The 7474-nt window shown below is 42.3% G+C and overlaps 1 long non-coding RNA gene across 2 annotated transcripts in view; it reads left to right on the top strand.

The window, feature by feature from the left end:
• Positions 1 to 200: 200 nt before the first annotated feature.
• The window catches only part of LOC120782962, a 55076-nt gene continuing 47802 nt past the window's right edge, over positions 201 to 7474 (top strand). The window contains exons 1-4 of one of the 2 annotated variants that reach the window (XR_005706284.1): positions 201 to 821; positions 1190 to 1253; positions 1357 to 1435; positions 1736 to 2471. This is a non-coding gene — a long non-coding RNA (uncharacterized LOC120782962). Of the gene's footprint in view, positions 822 to 1189; positions 1254 to 1356; positions 1436 to 1735; positions 2472 to 7474 lie in introns of those variants that run through there. The other variant, XR_005706285.1, reaches the window with a different exon arrangement.

Here is a 7474-nt window from a genome sequence, read left to right as displayed (position 1 = left end):
GCCAATGATGGCGTCAGTGGGCTGGCCCAGTCACATCCTCAAGCCCCTCCCCCTTCGGTCTACCTGCCTTCATAACCAGCGCACCTGAATCAATCAATCAATCAATCAATCAAATAAATAAATAAATAAAATTAAATACAATAAAAATAAAATAAAATAAAATAAAGTGCCAAAGTGGACGAAACGCTGGGGAGTAGCAGATAAAGTGCGGGCCAAAAAAAAAGAAAAAAAAGCTCTTCAGGCAGATGCTACCTCATATGTTTGTGGCAGGACCTTCTTCAGCACCCCTAGCCGATGATGATGATGATGATGATGATGATGATGATGATGATGATGATGATGATGATGATGGCACAGTGAGGAGGCAGAGGCAGTAGAACTGGCGGTAAGCCGGAGCTAACAACGGGCAGACTGCCTGAGTCAACATGATGATGATGATCATGGTTAGCATTAGGCTATGCTACACTGGAGCCCATTAAGATCCACTTGGTGACACTGAGCAAAAACCTGCTGGCGGAGAACAACCTAGCCGCAAAGTTATGGTGACAACAGTACAATAAAACAAACTCTGCACACTCTGCTCCGCCTCAGGTGTAGTTTGCTAGCTAGCTAGCTAGCTAGTTAGTTATAAAGTTATCGTTACGAGGTCCCAGTGGCTAACACAGTTTGTAGACGTTTGCTAGCGGCTAGCTAGCGAGCTAGCTGTCTGTGTGTGTATGATTTCCCTGGTGAGCTAAAAATATCTTTCAGTGCGGCTCAGATACGTTGTCTGATTGGAAGCACGTCGTTATTTGGTCGGCCTCCATTCATCAGCATTAACAGTGAGTCAGCTGGCAGCGGTTGTTGTTTTGTTCATTTATTTATCAGGCTGTAGGCTAACGCTGCTCTCCGGGGACCTGGGAATAAAAACGTGTTTGGGAGCCAGCTTTTGTGTGGGTGTTGCTGGGCAACATACAGAAATGAAATCGAGACGTCCCTTTTTTTAATTTATTTTTTAAATAACAATTTGTCTATTACCTGTATTGTATTGTCTTGTCAGTGCAGCTTTTTTTGCACTTCTTTATCAGGAAATCCAGTAATTCTGGACTTGATTGTATCATTATGTTATTAGTTATAGTTACTGAGAAAGCTGCTCTTGTAGCCTAATAATGTAGATGAAATAACCCCCCCCCCCCCTCTCCCCTTACAGGACGCCTTCACATGTTTGTTAAAGGGTACATCGAAGGGAGTCCACCCGATTCCTTTTTGACTCGGTGAGTTTACAGTTCATGCAATGCTACCTTGTCTGGAAAACACCCATCATCTGATTAGTTATTTATCATGTCTGTTTTCTCTCTCTCTCCCTCTCACACACAGGATTCCATCGCTTGTCTCAGGATTCATCAGTGAATTAATCAGAGTGGAGTATACAGTTTCACAACGCCACTTTTTGAAGGTATCTATCATGTTTCCATCTGTAAACATTCCTTGATTCTGTTTTTAGGGATTGGCACGGTTGGTGTACATATTCAGGGGAGCGCCGAGATGGGTGCTGTGTGATCGATTGTGGTGGGCTGGCCTGGGCCAAAATGCCAGGACCCATTTTTTGTCCCAGTAGATAAACAGCTTTACTTTAAGTTATTTTCATTTCACAAAGTTCACTCAGCTCCAGGTCCCTCTGCAGTCTCTGCAGTCCTACGTCTCTCCATCCATCACAAAACTCTGTGCTTCTTTGCTCCTCTTTTGGCCTCTTCAGCAGAAATGTCTCTGCATAGAAACAGAACAACCTGCTGGTTTTCTTCGTACAAGAACACGTGTGGCAGTCGCTGTTCTCCGCGGATTTTCGGGGTCGTCTACCTCCAGCGCGCACCAGTGGTTACTGAGCAGTGGTTCAGTGGGATGTCTAGTGGATCTACTCAGTCGTAAGGTTTATGCTCCTACCTGACTGTCAGAGACGAAAAGATCTGTGCGAGTTGGTGGAAACAACCTTGATGTGTGGTTTGTCCAGTCTTTGTAGCTTTCAGCTCGTCTGTAGGTTTGTCCCAAGATTAAGCAGATACAATGCAGACATAAGGCCACGGTCAAGGACAAGCTGCCGAGTATCAGCTCCTTGTTTGGGTGAGAGTAGGATTCAAGCAGTTTAAAGGTTCATTAAGTCGGGCCTAGAGTATGGCGTTAACTGTCTGAGCCTGATACCTATTGGAAGGTCTAATGAGAGGTCAATACATCATTTAGCATGAATACGGGGCTTCCACAGGAATGCTCACCCAAATTTAAGCACAGTCTCCTGTGCGTACATTAGGTGCTGTTGATTCACACATTTTTCAGAGATCAAGTAGTCACGTAATATAATTGATTCCAGATCAAGTAGTCCAGATTGGCCCAGATATAATGACCCTGATCATGAGACGTAAAAGTGAAACATTAAATACTTCCATTAAAGGAGATGCTAAATCCCACATTTGTGTAACCCGTCTATCATTCACACACTCACTCACTCTCCTGACAGGCTCAAAATTATTTTCTCTGCGGGTTGGAATTTTTCAGACTTTTTTTGAGCTCCTCATCTGTGACAGTTTGACAGATGATTCGGTCTGTTTCTGTAGGCGTGATTGGGAGACGCTTTTGACTTGTTTCGACAAAACATTTTAAGGTCTGACTACCTTCAAAAGAGACACCGCTGTATAAATGGTCTTGAGGAAACTTGCTAGGCCAGCAACAAATAACCATTAATCAACGCTCTCTGAAGGGGACATTTTCCATTCAAAAACAATATCTAATGTTGTGAATAGTATGTAATTATCTAGTTCTTGAATATAATAAAACCATTCATTTTTTTAATCATTTTATTCAGGCTAATAGTGTATCTTTAGAATACCATCTTCCATATCGCCACCATAGACTTACAGATAATAGTCGTAAACACGAGTGGATGTTTTTAAAGACCTCAGACATTATTTTAATACAGTACCACCAGTGCACTTTGGGGTTCAGTGTCTGGCTAATAGTTGCTTTGAGAGTTTTTGACGGCGGTACAGATGTAACATCAGTTGCCCCCTCCTCACTGGACGGTTATTTGGACTCCCCCTCCCTCTTGGTACCAGCAGCCAACCCATCAACCTGTCGCCTGTCTCCAACCGGGCTGCTTCTGGTGTCAAAAGAGGCTAATAATTCAAATGATTCCGCATCCTTTGCAGTGGAATTGCTTAAAGCAGGGATCATAATGCAATCTTTGATTTAATGTCATCCCGCAACTGTTCGTCTTCCAGCAGTATTTTTCATCAGCAAGAAGACTTGTGACTCAGACTGTTTGGCTAATATTGTCAGCGGTAAAATGAACTCTGCCTCTCTACGTGGGCACTTTGGGCAACAGATATGGTAGATTAAGTAAGAAAATATCTGCTGCATAAATGGAAATAATAAATCATAAACTGTTGCTTAAGTCCTTTCTGACAATGGCGAAAGCAATCCACACGCTAAGCAAGATGTAGCCCAGAGCCCTTCAATTAACTGAAATGGGCTGTGTGCATTTAATAATGTATTTAAACAGCCACTTTTCCACCCTCAGCTATTGCGCTCAGGTCTTACTGACACCACACTGATTTTTAATGTCATAATGTTAAAGCTGCTCATTGCACTTACCCTGGAGGAAGAGGAAGATACTGTAAGAACATCTTAGAGGAGAGCAAGTGTTGATTCGCATGAGTCAGTGTATGAGCAGAATGAGTAATAATGATGGTATTAAAAATGATAAAAAGCAGCAGCAGCAGTGGAGGAGAGAGAGAAGTCTTTCAGCTCGGAGTCATTCAAACTGTCAGTCACAGTGGAGTAGAGTTCCAGGGTTGTGGTACTTGGTGCTAAAAGGGGAAATCTGAGTCCTCCACTTTTATTCCTACTCACAAACTCAGGAATAAAAGCTATTTCTCAAGTTTCTTTTGAGCCATACATATGAGCACACATCTTTAAAAAACAAACCAAAACATGTTCTGCAGTGAATGTACAAAATATTGTTAGTCCTGGAGATCAACAAAACATCAGCATTAGCAGTATGATCCAGACCAGGGTAGTTTGAGCCGGGTTTTTGCATTTTTCCTTCAGATTTGAACATTTGATTGGATGTTACATCACTTTTACTTTTTTCCCATCTATTAGTGGTGCCAACAACAGGAGTAAAGCTAATGTTAATTTGATTTGTGATCATTTTCAGGGCATCTTCAGCGTCTGCCCTTGTCAGTGTACTCAGTTCTCCTTATTAGGATTCCTCTGATGTACCTCTACCTGCAGCAGTATTTCTTGCGGCAAAATTTTGTTTCCATTTGAAGTCACTTAATAAATGTGTCCTATTGTCAGTGAAGAAGTTTTAGTTCTATATTCCAAGAAAGTTTTCAAGGACTTGTGTGTTCCAATTTGTGCGTGGCTCGATGAGTACAGCGACACCGTAGATGTGTAGTAGCTGGGCATTAGAAAGCAGAAAAACGGGGACTTTCACGTGTGGTTCATGAGGTTTTCCATCATTTTCGCAAACCTCAGTGCGTGCTAAAACATAACCATGTTGTATTTGATCCATGTTATCTAAGCACCATTTCAAATGCAATGAAATCCCCATCACGTGTTCTGATATGAAGCAATATGCACATCAGTGAGATTATCAGCCAAGATATGTAGCTCTGTGTGCATCTGAGTACATCTAGTCTGTAGGAATGTGAACTGAATTCCCACTGTGGGACCAACAACAGGCACGTGTGTGTGTGTGTGTGAGTGATCACGTGTGACTATCTGTGTCCTGTATATGATTATATGCGGTTTGCTGTGCGTGTGTGTGTGTCAGCTAGAGAGCACTGAAGATCCTATCATTATTTATTACAGATGGTTTTTACATCCTGTGCCGGGTGACGTACTGTCACTTTGCAACAGCTAATCTAATGCCAATATTTAAATAAGGAGAGATCAGTTGGAAATGAGTCACATTATCTGTTGAGAGCTGAGACTGCCGCAGGGAGTTTTGGTGTTTGGATGAGTTTTCATCGGTGGGAGAAAACAAAAGGACCACAAGAGAGAGGCGTGATGATGGAGCCAGCAGGTGGAGGATAAATCTCTCAGGCTGAGTGAGAGCAGGATTCAACAACTGATTGGTTCATAGATGGGTTCAGGACCATGGGACGACCCTCGATTGGTCAGATGCGGTGATAGGAAATGTATGACGGAGAAGAGCTTTGACAGAAAGTAGGAAATTGGGAGGCTGGAAAGTGCAACTTTATATGTTTAAAGCATTTTGCACTTTGAGTCAAAATAAATTGTAGTCCAATCAGAGCCAATAACTGTCGTAAATTGTAATTTTCAGTTAAATATAAATAAACCACCAAATCTGGCAACACTGGAGCTGCTGCATTTCAGTGGAAAGTTAGAATTTGAGACTTTTCGACATGTCTTGAAAACAGCAGAATATTTTTTTAATATCTGAACAAAGTTGGTATAATCATACAGCATCAAAGCGGTGCTCATAGAAATTGACATAGATTACAGTCGCTGGGTGGCTGAGTGCATGAAGAAACACCACCAGGAAGCAGCAGTACTTTATATTCTACTACACTACATTTGAGAGGCAAATATAACACTTTTTGCTGCACTAGATTTTTCTGACAGCTTCAGTTACTGGCTTCGTTTCAGTTAAAGATTTTACATAAACGATATAAGATGAGCTTATAAAATACAATACATTGTCAAAGATTAAAGCAATGGTTGCCCACCTCTTTGTCATGTGACCTCTTATAAAAATCGGTGTGTGTCTCCTTGTCCTGTGTCAAACGTCTCCGAGTTGTTTTCAGTTCCACAATTTTCCCTCTAAGCTTCTCACGTGGTTTCAGTTCAGTCACTGTTCAAAAGATCAGTATGTCACCAGAAATCAAAGATTAGAGAAAAAGTCCAAAAACTGACAATAGATCAGTGAATCAGGGCTTTGTTTTCTCTTCTTTACTCCCATGAATCATCTGACGACCCCTCAGGTTCACCTGATGACCCACTGGAGGGGCCCCACCCCCAGGTTGGGACCATAGTGGACTGAACTCTCTCCCTGTCTGTGACGTAGCTAAAAGCAGCTCCACCTGGAGCAGCTCCAGCAGTAAAACGCTGCCGAAGCCTCCGTGACTCAGGATCAATGATCTGATCACGTCAGAGGGAATCAGAGACCAGTCACGGCACAATGAAGTACTTTTACTGTGATACTGGAACTACATGAAGCACTTTTACTGTGATACTGGAGCTACATGAAGTACTTTTACTGTGATACTGGAACTACAGGAAGTACTTTTACTGTGATACTGGAGCTACAGGAAGTACCTTTACTGTGATACCGGAACCACAGGAAGTACTTTTACTGTGATACTGGAGCTACATGAAGTACTTTTACTGTGATACCGGAACTACAGGAAGTACTTTTACATTGATAATGGAACTACAGGAAGTAGTTTTACTGTGACTCTTTAACTGCATGAAGTAGTTTTACTGTGATACTGGATCTACAGGAAGTACTTTTACTGTGATACTGGAACTACGTGAAGTACTTTTACTGTGATACTGGAACTACAGGAAGTACTTTTACTGTGATACTGGAACTACAGGAAGTACTTTTACTGTGATACTGGAGCTACAGGAAGTACTTTTACTGTGATACTGGAGCTACATGAAGTACTTTTACTGTGATACTGGAGCTACATGAAGTACTTTTACTGTGATACCGGAACTACAGGAAGTACTTTTACATTGATAATGGAACTACAGGAAGTAGTTTTACTGTGACTCTTTAACTGCATGAAGTAGTTTTACTGTGATACTGGATCTACAGGAAGTACTTTTACTGTGATACTGGAACTACAGGAAGTAGTTTTACATTGATACTGGAGCTACAGCTTAAGTCTGACTCTGAACACAAAATGTCAAAATGTTGCACCTGTCTTTTTCAATCTACTCTTCTCTTTTTTCTGAAACCGATTGGTAGCCATCAACAGGTGGTGTGTGTGTGTGTGTATGTGTGTGTGTGTGTGTGTATGTGTGTGTGTGTGTGTGTGTGTGTGTGTGTGTGTGTGTGTGAGTGAGTGAGTGAGTGAGAGACAGCGAGGATTGTGGGAAGCCACAAAATGAGACACCTGTTCTCTCCTGCATGGTGTCAGTGGAGCCAAAACTGGAGAGAGAGTAAAGTGTTAATCAATCATTTTGGCCCCCAGCTGGGCCCTCCAGGGCTTCCGAGAGGGAGAGGCAGCAAAGTGTGGGTACACCGGATCACCTCTGTAAACAGTGTGCACTGCATGTGTATATGAACAAGCGCGTGTACGAGTGTCTGTTTCAGAGAAAGCAAGTCACAAAGACACACAACGGGAGTTTGTTTTGTCTTCGTGTTCTCAACATTCTCATTGAAATGACAAAGACTGGGTGGGTGGGTGGGTGGGTGGGTGGGTTTGTAGGCTGGTGGCCAACAAACATGCGACGGCTGCCAACATGT

The sequence above is a fragment of the Xiphias gladius genome, chromosome 21 (assembly GCF_016859285.1).
Source record: "Xiphias gladius isolate SHS-SW01 ecotype Sanya breed wild chromosome 21, ASM1685928v1, whole genome shotgun sequence".
Lineage (NCBI taxonomy): Eukaryota > Metazoa > Chordata > Actinopteri > Istiophoriformes > Xiphiidae > Xiphias > Xiphias gladius.
Note: the sequence above shows the minus strand (reverse complement) of the source record. Positions and strands in the feature narration are given on the sequence as shown.